General features: G+C 38.3%; 1 pseudogene; it reads left to right on the top strand.

Moving 5' to 3' along the window:
* Window positions 1–8031: 8031 nt before the first annotated feature.
* Window positions 8032–15973, top strand: LOC119518654 (annotated as a pseudogene).
* The last annotated feature ends 323 nt before the right edge of the window (window positions 15974–16296 follow it).

Here is a 16296-nt window from a genome sequence, read left to right as displayed (position 1 = left end):
CAGGAATTATATGAGTAGAGGAAAGGGGATAGGCTTGACAAAAATGTTTAGGAGGTATGTCTTAGTTTTCCAGGACTGCTATAAGAAAGTACCACAAAGTCACCACTGTTGACTTAAACAACAGAAATTTATTGTCTCAGAGTTCTGGAGGCTAGAAGTCTGAAATCAAGGTTTTGGCAGGGTCGTGCTTTCTCTTAAGGAAAGAACACATTCCATGCCTGAACCCCAGCTTCAGGTCGGTGACCAACAGTACATGGCAATCCCAGTTTGTGGTGGCATCACTCAATCTCTGCCTCCATCACATGGCCTACTCTCTCTCTCTCTCTCTCTCTCTCTCTCTCTCTCTCTCTGTGTGTGTGTGTGTATGATTAAATTTCCTCTCCTTGTAGGAACACCAGTCATATGGAAGAAGTTAGGACAGATGGTAGATTTGAGAACCAGTAGTCTGTACAGTTAAACCAATGACAATGGATGATCCCATTCAAGGAAATGATGCAGAAGGAGTAAAATGGACCACAAGGATAAATCCCTAGAGATTTCTGTTTAAGTGCTTCAGAGAGCAGAAATGACCAAGGAAGCAAAGAAAAAAAGGAAAGAATGGTCAGAAAGGAAAAGAGTGCCATGGTCTCCAAGAAGTAAACAGTTTCTGAAAGCCTTTATCATTCCCTATCAACGGAGAAGTTGACTAACTCTATGCAAAGACTTTTGCAAAACCAATAACAAATTATTTGAGTACATCATCGGCCTAGCCCTCACGGAGACACAGACATGTAACCACATATGTGATGATGGAGTGGGATATATGCAAATAGAACTGTTATCCAGTACAGAGGTATCTCAAGAAGGGATAAATTGACTTCTCTGTGAAAAGAGAGTCTTCAGGGGATGTAGTAGATCAGGCTTTTGTCTCCTAAAAAAGTGCATAAACCGCTTGAATTCAAGAGTTCATTAGATCACCATTATCCTTCCAATTCCCTATATTGTCTCCTAAAAAAGTGCATAAACCGCTTGAATCCAAGAGTTAGAACTTTTTTTCAGAGACTAAAGGCCTGAGGGCAACTACTTGGAGTTCAGCAGGTTAGTATGGCCGATGGGCTGAAATTCAACATCCTCTGGGAAAGTCACACAGACTGAAATAGACAATTTGCATTAATGCATCAAAAAAAATCCCTCCCAGAGAAGGAAGGGGACTGCCATCCACACCAGTCCCCAAGGAAGCCAGAGTCTTCTTGTTAGGCATCAGTGCAACTAATCTGTAAACTGCCGCTCTGCACACAGGACCTCCCTGCATTTGTTCTGACCCTGCACCATTGTGCAGAGTGGAGAGCAATTGAAAGAAGCATTTATTACTGCCTCAAATTGAAATCCAGAAGCCAGAATTGTTCAGGAGCTAAAAGCAATTTATTCCTAGGATTTCATTTTTATAAAATTGAGATGATTTCCACCCCCTCCCTCTTTCCATCTGCAAGCTCCAGGACAGGTGTGTCAGGCTTTGGGGCTGAATCAACTCCAGACGGTTTCAAGCTATTGCACAGGACTAAGAATTTACACAACCCCAAGTTTTGTCTTTAAAGAAATAGCTAGTAACGTATTTTTAGAGGAAGCAGAATTCCTTCTATAGCCAAACACATAAAACTACATAAAACTACGTAAGTATCATATATACAACTGAAAATTTTACTACGAAGTCTGCCCCTTCAAAATGATAGTGTGTGAGTGTGTGTGTGTGTGTGTGTGTGTGTAGAAAGGGAGAGAGATTAAGAGAGAGAGAGAGAGAAAGAGAGAACACAGTGATTTCAAACAGGAAGCAATCTTACCCTCCAGGGGACATTTGAAAATGTCTGGAGATATTTCAGTTTGTCACACTGGGGGGTGCTATAGGCATCCAGTGGGTACAGCCCAGGAGGGATATGCTGTTAAACATCTTATACTGCACAGTACAGTCCCCTAGTGCAAGGAATTGTCCAGCCCAAAATGCCAAGAGTGCCGAAGTCGAGAAACTTTGAGAGAGAGAGAGACTAAGAGAGGGAGAGAGACTAAGAGAGGGAGAGAGAAGAGGAATGAAGGAATTATTCTAGTGCCTTGTCTACACAGATTTAGCCTCATCACAGAACCATTAACCTCGAGGTTGGAGGATATTCAAGTCATTACAGAGTTTCATGTGCCATGAAATACTGCTTTAGGATAGCAAGGCTGGTTTTTGCATCATAATACTATTAGGCAGACTTGCTTTTGGATAAAAGAGAAAACATGGAACACGATTCCATGATAAGGTACAAAACTGTCTCCCTTGTGCTGTGACTAAACAGAGAGAACCCCTCAAGCTAGTAACAGAAGGAAGCTGACTGCATGAGGAGAAAACAAGAGAGAAAATACGTTCAGTGCTCCACTGGAAAGAGGCGCCTGCTAGATACAGTTTGGGGACAATCTTGTAGACTTAAGTACCAGAAAAGAAAATGGCCTTTGATCTCCAGGGGATGCTGGAAAACAGATGCCTGAAGATCTCGGGGAAGATGTTTTGACCCAACAACAGGTTTCTTGCACTTATCAAAGGGGTATTTCTTTTTGTGGTGTGAAAATTTACTGTTTCTTCTTAAAATATGAAAAAGGAAAAAATATACAAAGTGTCATGCAGCCTCCTTGAAGGATGGCTCCTCTGGCTGGCCACACGCTCAGTGGGAATTTCTGATGCTCAAATTCTCTCGCTGCTTGTTGCTGAAGGATGCAGTGTTCTAGGAGATAGCACGGGGTTTTCTCCTTGTCTCACGACTCACTGAGCAGCACATGTCTTTGTAGAGACTTCAGGAAGCTAGATGTATATTCACAGTGAAAGAAAGGTGAGCTTGAGGAACCAGACAGGCTTGGGTGTGGATCCTGGCTGGACCCCTGTCTTGCCATGTGACCTTGGTAACATTTTAACTTCTCCAGTTCTCAATTTATGAATACATAAAATGAAGAAATGCAATTATTGTGAGTATTAGCTATAACAAAGTATTTAGTTTCACAAGCACAATGCCTGGTTCGTGGCAGGTCTGCATTAGGGTTGCTATTATTGTGAAAAGTATTCTTTTTGATACCCAAGGTCTAAAAATACTTTCTTATCTATATATATTTTGAGTTTCTGCTTATAGTCAAGCTGAGCCAAATACCAAAATAAGGAATGTTCCTGTGCTTCTTACTTGCTAATCATGCTGGTGACAAAGTGACAAAAGTACAAGCCACACCTAATGGGGGAAAGGTATTTGGAGGGAGAAAACTCCATTACTGTTTGCCTATTGAAATAAATTTTAGAGTCTACACCTATTAGTCCAATATTTTTTCTGAACTTCTTCACAGTGGAGGAAATAGAGCAGAATGTCTTTAATTAGAACAGATGGGTAGAGGTGATTCATATGAATGCATATGAATGCATAGCCTTTTAGAAGAAAAGACATTTTCATTTACTCAAGTATATTTAACACCTGGAGAGGTACAGTACTTATAATTTTTTCCTTTGTGTTCCTACCCTCCCCATCATTTAGCAAGGATTCCCAAGCCCAATATGCAGTCCAGATCTTCTAGAGGGCAGCAGAAGGGAATGGATATACTGCTCTGTAATATAATAAAACACAGGGCATGAAATTTCATTCCATCAGAGACTTTGTGATAGTTCTATTTGTTGTGTCCACAGAAAAATACTAATCATTTCAATTGTGTAGGCACTAAACAATACAGAAAACAATTTTGTTTCAGTCCAGGGATCCAGTAGTTCAGTCTGAACATCCAAGTACTGAAGCCCTAATAACCCTCACCCTCAAGTATTTTTCAGAGCCAAACAGATAATGGAAACACCAGTGCAGGCCGAGACAGATGCTAGAAACAGCATGACTGAGCGTGAGTCCTGCCTCCAGCACCTACTGGCTAAGTGAATTTGGCAAAATAACTTCACTCTTCTGAGTCCCAGTTTTCTCATTTGTAACGTAGATATATACTCACCCACCTTAAAGGCTTGTTTGTGGAGCTTTAAAGAATATAATGCATAGAAAGTATGTGAGATAGCTCCTTATCTTTGCTACTCTAGACTCCCATTTCATCTTTTCTGGGTAAAGTTGCACAGTGCACCCATGGCTCTATCTCAGCCCCATTTGATGGCTTGCAGCTTCGTGTCTCGCTCATTCCCTGAACTGGTCCTTTTTTGTCACTGCCCCAAAGCACTGAGGGAAGTGCTGCTTCATTTGCAGATTCCAGGCGCCAACCACTGCCCTAAGGGACTTCACCACGGAACCATCCCAGCCGATGCCTCAGCAACCGTGGTGAGAATTCTGGTATGTGCATCTTAATCATCCCTGATCTTTTCAGAGTCCTTTGGATCCTTCATACCAGTATCCTCTCTTGGACCAGGCAGGTTATATGATCCAAATATCCTCAACCCCAATGTAATCATTTGCTGCTGGTTCCCTCTGTCCAGTTTTTGGCACATCTAGCTTCCAGGACTGTGCTACCAGTCCTTACCAAGTAGTGTCATGTCCATTTATTTTGAGAACTCTCAGACCATCAAAATCATGAATCTTCTATAATTTAGACTATCCCACAGTACCCAGAATTGTATTGTTCAGGCAGTAACATATTCCACAAATATTTGTTGAGGACACATCATCTTCCAGGCTCTCTACTAGTATTAAATACAGAAAAAATTTAAAAGTCTCCCACCCACACAAAACTTACTTTGTACCTTTGGAGGAAGCCTACCCAGAAACAAAGACAATTCCTTTCATCACACTTATCACAAGCTAAAATCAATAGGACATTGCAATAGAGAGAGCTTGTAGGTAGAGGGCAGTGTGGACGTAGTGGTCTGGGAAGGTCTCTCTGAAGGTGACATTTGAGCTGAAACCGAATGAGCAGAAGAAGCAGGTCACAAGAAGAGCTAGCAAAAGAAGCTCCAGGCAGAGAAAACAGCAGGTAAAAGGATCTTGAGATGCAAGGGGCAGTGTAGTTGAAGTACGCAAGGTGAAAGGATGAGATTGGAGGGGAGGACAGATCATAGAAGGTCAAGTAGGCCAGAGAAGTGCTTGTATTTTATTGAAAATGCCACAGCAAGACATGATGCATTCTGAGTGGAGATGTGGGAAAAACCAATTCACATTTTTAAACATGTTCCTTCGGCTTCTTTGAGGAAAATAGAATGAGGAGGTTGTCTATAATATTTGTCCCTAAATTAGCTACCAACAGACTACAAAATTGGGCCTTCCCATCTATATTCATTGTGGTTGGTGGAATGGTGAGATTTAGTTAAACGCTTCTGTCATCTTATTTGTCTTGATGGTTTAATTTCTGCCTGATGCCCTTTACTCCTGCAGTAGAGGCTTAGTCACGGTTTCAGATAATCCCTGAAGCTTCAATAGTCTTGGTTTCCACCTTAATCTATCCTCATCATTTTTTTCAAGGAACCGGGGACTTGTATATTTCATTTATGGTTAGAGATAAGGGTTTTTAAAAAGATACAGACAATGAAGTCATTAAAGTTCTTCAGAATCTCTTCATTAACATTTAATTAAAATACTTATTTATTGAGTGTGTACCATATCAGGCTCTTTGCTCTGGACATTGGGGTTGTAGTAATGGACAAGACAAATGCTATTCCTACTTGAATGAGAATAAATGACTGACTGAATGAATGAATGAATGAACCTCAAAGGGTTAAGTCGAAGGTCACAACAAAATTTCCTCTGACATAAGAATGAGTCTTGATCTTGAAATGGGGATGATAGCAGTAGTTAGCTCACAGGATTGTTGTGAGATTTAAATATAAAAATTGTCTGTCACACTAACACATAGCTAGATACAGTAAAAGCCATATTTACGGAGCTCTTGCTATCCTAAATGCAAGTGTTTAGAATTATAGCACTGCTGTGATTTCCTGTCGTATAATCAAAGCTTGTTTGAGCCACAGAAGCCTTTGGATTTTAGGAATGAATTTCTATATTGTTTGCTGGGGTGAACAATTTCTTGGCAGATTACCTGGACCAGTTGGGGGCATCCTTCAGTTATACTGTATATCATCTTGTGTATTAACATGTTTTATTCATCAAAGGGGCCATTGGCTTGGCTCTAGAGGCAAAATTAATTTTTAAAAAATTCAGATAACACAGAGAGAGAGATCAATCTGAATCTGACCTATAGCAAAGCAGCATAAAGGGTCTCAGGGAGACCAGGCACCCCTTTCTCCCAGACAAGACAGAGGCAAGGTATTATGTTATGAGTATAATGGTAACAATTGCATCATTTGTATTGGGAGAAAATGTAAACTTTATGAATAATAATTTACTCTTCTGGACTGGTAATAATAATAATAATAAATATAATTTATCAGCCATAATAATGAGTAATAATGGCATTTTTCAAACACTTACCATGTGCCTGTCCTAAACACTTTACATCCCACTTAATCCTCTGGCAGCTTGATGAGGTAGTCTGTTAACTCCATTTACATGTGATAGAACCATGGTTTGGAGAGGTTATGCAAGTCATTGGTGGAACTGAGAATAAAATCCATGCTCATAGTATTTACACTATACTGCTATAGGGTAGTGTCCTGTGTAGAGGTGCATGTTCAGACTTAATTCTTCTGGATAAGCAAAATAAGGCCATTCAGCAGCTATCATGCTGGAAACGACCAGTTTTCAGATGCCATTAGCAATGATATTGAAACCTTGTGTGCCAGTGGCAAAGAAAAGCTTTTTGTTACAGAGAACACAGGATTCCAGGCTTATGCCAAAGATGTAGTTGCAACACACTCACTGAGAAAGCCATACTCTTTCCATGAACCTGTGCTTCTGCACACTTGTGTTACATTGTATTACTTCTTTGCATGCTAGATTTTAGAGCATTCTCTGGGAGTGAAGAAAAAAAAAGCAAGCTCAGTAAATCCCAGTATTTTTACTGCCTTTGCCAAATTTGACATCTTTCAAAGTAACTGTGAGAAGCACGCAAATCTCTGCCAACTGCATGATTTAGCAGCTATAAAATCCCTCTGAATCAAACCCATTTTGAAATAAAAAGGAACCTGCTTGAGAATTTCATTGCACTGTTGGATACCTACTCAAAGATCAATCACCTCTCTTCATTCTGCATTCCTGGTATATTTTTAAGTTTAATCTTTTCTGAAGCTTACCCATTTAGTTAAGGGTTGAATTTTAAAAGACTAAAGATTGAGCAAGGAGGAGGAGGACATGAAGTCTAAACAAAGGGTTTCTTTATAATCTGAACAACAGAATTGAAAAAGATGGTCCATTTTACTTTCAGCTTTTCCCCCAATGGTGCACTACCTAGATTCTCAAAACTTGAGTGTCTTTTCCCTCACAGAAAATAGTATCTCTCTGCAGGCTGCCTGGGAGGATAAAGCAGCTGTGTTTTCTATTCTACAGGGAATTTATTCAGAATTTTGATATTTTAGGCTGAATGTGATTGGGCGAGCAGAAGGCTAAACACATTGCTTATGGTTTGGCCTCCGGTGGCAACTGAAAAAAAAAACGCATTCATAAAATTTGGTACAAAAGCAATTAACAAACTCGGCTATCTTGAAGCTGAAACATACATTGTGCATAAAATGTTTGCTGTAAGGATATATAAAAGTTTGAAAATCACCAAGCCTGAAAGGAATTAAAATAAAATTGGTTGAATTTGGGTTTCTATAAAGACTTAGTGTTTAAGGAACAGAAAAAAATTCTTAGACCTCACTTCGGGCCTCACTATGCAAATATTTTAATTAGGACATGCACAGATACTACATTTATGTAAATATATGTGTATATGTATATATACACACTATGAGATAGAAGCAACAAAGGAAGAAATGTTTTCTCACAATAATGATGTTTTTCAAGGACTAATATATGTTCATCTGTAGAACTCCTACAGAAATACTGAAAGTCAGGTATGTGTTAAAGCCACATAGGGGAGAAAAATCTTATGTTAGAAATACCCCCATAGCCTTTATTTTCCTCTCTCCCTGTGGCAAGTCCCCAAAAGAATCACACCTAGAAATCATCCATGGACCACAAATGGTCATCAGACCATACTTTTCTGGGCAGGACAATTGATAGAAACTCATTAATAGCCCAAATTGATTTCATCAATGGTCTAAATCAATGTGTATCTATTGATGTGGAATTGGTGTGGAGTTCTCAACCTCAGAAATAGATTTGCAATTTTGTCAGTATATAAGAATATTTTTTAAATGATGGGGCTCATTCTAACATAAGCCATCAAGTTGATAAATTGTAATTATTGCCTTGGAGACAAAATGCATCAAATTATGTCATCCCATTGTGTCTGTGACATCCTTTTAAAATCGAACGTAAACCAGACTGTGTGTGTTCATGTGTTGGGAAGTTTGGGCCAGAGGGAAATTTAGGACAAGAAATAATATTTTGCCACCAAAACACAAATCAAAATGTTGCCGAAAGGTGAAAGCAACTCAAGTGTCCATCAACCAATGAATGGATAAACAAAATGGTGTATATACATTCAATGGAATATTATTCAGATGTAAAAAGGAATGAAGTTCTGATACATATGACAATATGTCTGAATCTTAAAGACATTATGTTGAGTGAAATAAGCCAGACACAAAAGGACAAATATTGTATGATATCACTGATTTGAAACAATTAGAATAAGCTAACTAACTCATAGTCAGAACCTTAAGTTAAACCATGATCTTTAATTAATAGTACAGTCATAAAAGTGTGCTATCATCAATTGTAACAAACATTCCACACCAATGCAAGGTGTCAGTGGTAGTGTGGTGTATGGGAATCCTATATTTTATGCATGATGTTCTGTAAGCCCACAACTTCTCCAATAAATAAAAATGGAATGGCATGCTTGTGGGGTTCTTACTGGCCTTTTCCCCAGTCCTTCACAGGTAAACTTTGGAGCCAGCCTGTGCTCCCATGTGGTTCCCTTGCCCTGTTTTCAAAGGTGCAGAGTAACCCTTATCCCCTTACTGGGTTGCCTGTGTGTCAGTGCTAATGTATCAGCTGGCAACCTGAAAGACTGAATGAGAAAGACACTGTCTCCTGCTTGCCCTCCCATAACTTGCCCTGCAGTCAGAAGCATTCTGCTGATAGATAAAGCACACAGATGGAAATGAGAAGGGACTCAAATGGCACACTACCAAAATCAAATAAATATGAAAGTGGGCATTAGTGGAAGAATTGAAGGACAAAAAAAGGTATTAAGCCTTATAAGACCAAATAGCAAAATGGAAGAAAAAAGGCCTGCAGTATCAGTAATTAACTTTAAATGTAAACGGATTAAACTCTCCAGTCAAAAGGCAGAGATTGGCAGAATGCATAACAAAGCAGGACCTAACAATATGCTGTGTACAAGAGACTCGCCTTAAATTCAAAGACACAAAAAGGCTGAATGTGAAAGAATGGGAAAAAACACGCCATGCAAATAGTAACCAAAAGAGATCAGGGGTAACCATACTAATATCAGATAAAATAGACTTTAAGTCAAAAACTGATACAAGAGACAAAAAAAGATCACTCTATACATACGAAAGGTTTGTTAGGAAATCACAGACACCTGCTAAGCAACCATCATCCAGACCTCACCTAACCCAACCTCCTTCTCTGAGAAAGTCACAAACACATGCTAAGAGGCCATCTGGCCTTCCATTACCACCATCTCCTTTTCTATTCTGTGCCATTCCACAACCTGGGGGAGATATTAAGTCTAATGAAAAGGCCCAGCCAAACCTTAAGCCTAGAAACTGGGAACAAACAGCTCCAGATGCTAATCAGGACAAGAATTCTTGGTAGCAGGGGCCCCTTCCCTTGAGGTGGATAAAAACTACACTCAGACAGCATAGATCTGTTTCTCTTCTCCTATGCAAAGTGGGTTGAGCAGAGCTGCCATCTACTGACTCTGACCCAGAGCAATTTTGGCCACCCCAGGCAACTGATCATGATGGAACTTCTTCCGCTACTCTCTTGGACACTTTGTGCTGTGGAAGTGACAAGGAGATTATCTGCCCTTTCCAGTCTCTTTATACTGTACAAGTAATAAAGGGATCGTTTGCTGAAAGTTTCTGCTGTGCCCTGAATCTGCATTCCCATGATGCGTCATTGTAGCAGCTCACTCCTCAGGGGTGAGTATATATATATACGTGCACCTAATGGCAAAGCCCCAAAATATATGAAGCAAATATTGACAAATTTAAAGGGAGGAATAGATGGTTCTACATTAACAGTAGGAGACTTCAATACAGTATTTTCAACAATGGATAGAATATCTAGACAGAAGATCAATAAAGAAATAGAAGACTTCTATGATACTATAAACCAATTACACCTAACAAACATATATAGAACACTTCACCCAAGAGCAGCAAAATATACATCCTTCTCTAGTACACAGGGGTCATTGTCCAGTATATACCACATATTAAGTCACAAAACAAGCCTCAATAAATTTGAAAATATTGAAATCATACAATGCATTTTCTTCGACCACAATGGACTGAAGCTAAAAATCAATAATAGAGAACTGGAAAATTCACAAATATTTGGAAATTTACATACACTCTTAAACAACTTATGGGTCAAAAAGTTAGAGGATTCACACTTTCTAATTTTAAAACTTATGATAAAGCCAAAGTAATCATAACAGCTTGACACTGGCACAAGGAAAGATAAATAAACAAATAGAGTTGAATTAAGAGTTCAGAAATAGACACATCTATAGCCATCTGACAATTGTGCAAAGTCCACTCAATTGAAAAAGAACAATGTCTTTAACAAATAGTGGTGGGAAAAACCATATATCCCTATGCAAAAGAATGAAGGTGGACCCTTTTCTCACATTATATACAAAAATTAACTCAAAATGGATCAAAGACCTAAATATAAGAACTGGGACCATAAAACTCATAGAAGTAGGGAAGCACCATCAGGGCCTCGTATTAGGCAATGTTTCTTAGACTTTACACCAAAATCACAAGTACAAAAGAAAATAGATAAATGGGGCTTCATCAAAATCAAAATGTTTGCAAATCAAAAGACTTTATCATGAAAATCAAAAAATGGCCTACAGAATGGGAGGAAATATTTGGAAACCACATCTCTGATAAGGGTTTAATATCCAGAATATATTTTTTAAAATCCTATAACTCAATGTGCTCGTTTGTATGTATTATGTCCCCCAGAAAAAGCCATATTCTTTAATTCTTTAATTTTTGTAGGAGCAGATTTATTAGTGTTGATTAGATTGGAAACTTCTGATTGAGTTTTCCCATGGAGCTGAGCCCCACCCAACTATGAGTGACATCTTTGATTAGGGTGTGACCTCTTGATTGAATGTTTCCATGGAAATACAGCCCTGCCCATTCAGCATTGGCCTTGATTAGTTTACCAGAGCCCCATATAAGAGCTCAGACAGAAAGAGCTTGCAGCTGCAGTTGAGACAGACGTTTTGAAGACAGCCATTGGAAGCTAACACAGACACTTTGGAGAACATCATTTTGAAATGCCACCTGGGAGCAAGCAGATGCCAGCCACAGGCCTTCTCAGATAACAGAGGTTTTCCAGATGCCAATAGCTTTTCTCCAGTGAAGGTACCCTATGGTTGATGCCTTACCTAGGATACTTTATGGCCCTAAGACTGTAACTTTGTAACCAAATAAACCCCTTTTATAAAAGCCAATTCATTTCTGGTGTTTGGCAAAATGGCAGCGTTAGCAAACTGGAACACTCAACAACAAAAAGGCAAAAACTCAATTTAAAATAGGGCAAAAGACTTGGATAAGTATTTTTTTTCCAAAAAGAAATACAAATGGCCAATAAGCACATGAAAAGATGTTCAGCATCATTAGCTATTAGGGAAATGCAGATCATTGCAGATCACAATGATATAACACTTCACACCCAGTAGAAAGGCTGCTATTTAAAGGAAGGAAGGAAGGAAGGAAGGAAGGAAGAAAATGAGTTTTGAGGAGGATGTGGAGGAACAGGAGCAATCATTCTTTGTTGGATAGAATAGAAAATAGTGCAGCTGCTGTGGAAAGCAGCTTGGTAGTTCCTCAGAAAGTTAAGCAAAGAATTATCATATGAATTGCCAATTCTACTTCTAGGTTTATACCCCAAAGAATTGAAAGCAGGGACTCAAACAGATATTTGCACACTTATGTTCATAGCATCATTGTTCCCAATGGCCAAAAGATGAAAGCAACCCAAGTGCCCATCAACAGATGAATGGATGGATAAACAAAATACGGTATATTTATACAATGGAACATTATTCAGCCACAAAAGGAGTGAAGATGTAATACTTGTGACAACATGGATGAACCTTGAAGAAATCATGGTGAATGAAATAAGCCAAGTACTAAGGACAAATATTGTATGAGCTCATTGATATGAAATAATTAGGACAAGCAAATTCATAGAGTCAGAAACTAGAATACAGGTTACCAGGGGCTGGGATGGTAGGTAGGGTATGAGAAATTAATGCTTAATTGGTACAGAATTTCTGTTTGGGGTGATGAAAAAGTTTAGTAATGGATGGTGGTGATGGCAGCACATCACTATGAATATAATTAAAATACCACTGACTTAGGTATTTGAATGTTATTAAAAGGGGAAAATTTAGTTTGTGCATATGTTACTAGAATTAAAATTTCTAAAAAAATCATTTGACTATACAACACAGTGTACCCTAATATAAACTATACACTATAGTTAATACTATAATTATAATAATAGTTTCATCAGTTGTAACAAAGTTACCACACTAATGCAAAGCACAAATAATAGAAGTAATTTAATATATGGGAGGGGTATATGGGAATTCTGTTTTCTGCATGATTTTTCTGTAAATGTACAACTTCTCTAACAATATAAAAAGAAGTGGAAAAAATAAACATATGCTCATTTCCAGGCATTAATCTCAATACTACTCTTCTACATATGCTGTCCACATTTCAACCAAAAATTATGACACAAGAAAGCAAGAAAAAACAACCCACTGTCAAGAGACAAAGAATCAACAGAATTAGATGCATATGTGACACAGATGTTGGAAGTATTAGGTAAAGCATCAAAAATTTCTTAAGACAAGGAATTAAAAATAACTCCCATTAATACTCAAGTGGTAAAGCTGGAAAATATGCATGAACAGATGGAGAAATTTAACAGAGAGTTGGAAACAATAAGAGAATCCAATGGGAATGCTAGAAATACAAAACATGGTAACAGAAATGAATAATGCCTTTAATGGGCTCATTAGTAGACTCTATACAACCGAGGAAACCGTCAGTGAACTGGAAGTTAGGTCAATATACATTCAAACTGAAACACAAAGAAAAAATGAATAGGAAAAAAAAGAATATTCTTCTCAAAGGGAAAAAAGAAAGAATTGAGCAGAACAAACATTTGAAGAATAATGTCTGTAAATGTTCCAAAAATAATGAAAGATATCAAGTCAAAGATCCAAGAAGCTCAGAGAACAACAAAAAGGATTTGAAAAAATAAATAAAACTAGAGCCATCACATTCAAACTGCTACAAATTAGATACAAATAGAGAATCTCGAAGGCAACCAGAGGGAAAAGACACATTACATAAAATGAACAAAGATAAGAATTAACTGCAGAACTTCTCATCAGAAACTATGCAAGCCAGAAGACAATGGAGTGACACCTTTAAAGCGCTGAAAAGAAAATCTTCAATTCAGAATTCTGTACCAAGGAGAAATATCCTCCAAACATGAAGGAGAAATAAAGACTTTGAGACAAAACCAGCAGACCTCCACTATAAGAAGTGTCAAAGGAAATTCTCGAGGTAGAGATATATATAACACATGGAAATAGTGCTGGAAGTGGTAACATTGAATATAAATATTAAATTCTAATTTTACTTTTTACTACTCTAAAAGATAATTGACTGACAAAAATATGGTAGCAATGCATTATGTGTTTATGAGATATGCAAAAGTAAAATGTATGACAACAATAGCATAAGGACTGGGAGAGAATTGGGAGTACATTGTTGTAAGGCTCATGAAGTAGTATACTACAGCTCATGAAGTAGTATAATATTATTTGAAGTGCTGTGATAAATTAAAGATGCATATAGTAAATCACAAGGCAATCACCAAAACAATTTTTTAAAAGGCATAAATAATAAGTCAATAGTGGAGAAAAGATGCAGTAATAACAATACTCAATCTAAGAGAAGGAACAAAATAATGGGAAAGTGAAACAACAAAAAAATTGGATAGAACAAACAAAACAACTGGCAAGACAGATTTTAATCCAAATATGTCACTACCTGTATTAAATGTAAATAGGCTCTACTTACAACTTAAATGGCAGGAATTATCAGTCTAGATAAAAAGGAGCAACCAAACATGCTATCAAAAATAACCTCATTTTAAATAAAAAGTTATAGATAGATTAAAAGTAAGAGGGTAGCAAAAGATACACCATGCCAATACTAATCAAAAGGTGGAGTGCCTATATTCATGTCAGAAAAAAAGACCACAGAAAACGCAAATTTACCAGAGAAAAAAGAAAGACATTGTGTATGATAAACAGGTCAATTTAGCAAGAAGACATCACAATCTAAAAACACATATGCACCTGACAACAGAGCTTCAAAATACTGAAAGCAAAACCAAGAGGCAAGGCCCCTCGTTGCTCACCTCTCTCTTCTTGCAAGACTGCTCACATGTTCCTTCTCACCTATCTATCTGTTTATTCAATGCTGTTCTGTGCCCTTGAATTCTTTCTCATGGCATGGCCAAGAACCTGGAAACCAAAATATGGCAACACTTGTACTTGCTCTGAGTTGCACAGATTCTCTGTTTTACCACCACCTGCTTGGAATGAAGCTCTGGAAATGAGGGTTATTATTTTTTTAAATCAGTCTATTTCCTGAAGCTTTCTTCTAGTGTTCCAGAGGCTGGCAGCCATTGTGTATAGCTAAATGATGGTCACATCATTCCTATCCTGGCATTTGGAACTGGTGCACATGCAGAGGTTCCTAAGAGTGAAGCAGAGGAGGCCACCAAATTAGCTATGATGCTGGGTTTCACCATATTGATGCTACGCATGTGTACAAAAATGAAGAGGAGGTTGGACAGGCCACCTGAAGCAAGACTGTAGAAGACACTATGAAGAGGAAAGATATATTCTACACTTCAAAGCTTTGGGTCACTTTCTTTTGACCAGAGTTGGTCCGACCGGCCTTGGAAAGATCACTGAAAAAACTTCAGCTGGACTATGTGGACCTCTACATTATTCATTTCCCAACAGCTCTGAAGCCTGGGGAGGATCTTTTACCTAAAGATGAACACAGAAAATACATATTTGACACAGTGGATCTCTGTGCCACCTGGGAGGCCCAGGAGAAGGGAAAGGATGCAGCATTGACCAAGTCCACTGATGTGTCCAATTTTAATCACAAGCAGCTTGAGATGATCCTGAACAAGCCAGGGCTCAAGTACAGGCCTGTTTGCAACCAAGTAGAATATCAGTCACCCTTATCTCAACCAGAGAAAACTCTTGGACTTCTGCAAGTCAAAAGATTTTGTGTTTGTTGCCTATAGATAGATTAAAAGTAAGAGGGTAGCAAATGATACACCATGCCAATACTAATCAGAAGAAGGTGGATCCCAACAAGATAAAAATTGGGTGGACCAGAACTCGCCTGTTCTCTTAGATGATCTTGTTCTTTGTGTTATGGAAAAAAAGCACAAATGCACCTCAGCCCTCATTGTCCTTTGCTACCAGATACCACATGGTGTCCTGGTCCTGGCTAAGAGTTTCAGTGAGAAGTGGATCAAAGAGAACATGCAGGTTTTTTTAATTTCAATTGCTAGAAGAAGACATGAAGTTCTCAGATGAAATAAACTGAAATCCTTGCTATATCCATGCTGAATTTGCCAAAAGCCATCCTGATTATCCATTTACTGAAGAATATTAACAGGGAGGCCTTTGCCATGCCTTCTACCAGGAGCTTCTGTGTGTGCAGAGTGATGCTGGAAATGTCTCACGTGCTGGTGATTAGAGACAACACCTCTGGTTAAATCTGTGCTGCTTAGCAACTCACACTCAACTAGAGTCAAATCTACAGGAAAGATATTAAATTCTTGTGGCTTTGCAAACAATTAAGATTTAGTTTTACACAAGGATCCTTACCTTACTGCAGTCTCTGTTTCTGTTACTTATGTTTGTTTCCTTCTATTCATTACAGCCAAAACTATGATTTGAAGAAAGATTGAGGAAAAGTGAGGGATATAACAGCAA

The sequence above is a fragment of the Choloepus didactylus genome, chromosome 22, assembly GCF_015220235.1.
Source record: "Choloepus didactylus isolate mChoDid1 chromosome 22, mChoDid1.pri, whole genome shotgun sequence".
Lineage (NCBI taxonomy): Eukaryota > Metazoa > Chordata > Mammalia > Pilosa > Megalonychidae > Choloepus > Choloepus didactylus.
Note: the sequence above shows the minus strand (reverse complement) of the source record. Positions and strands in the feature narration are given on the sequence as shown.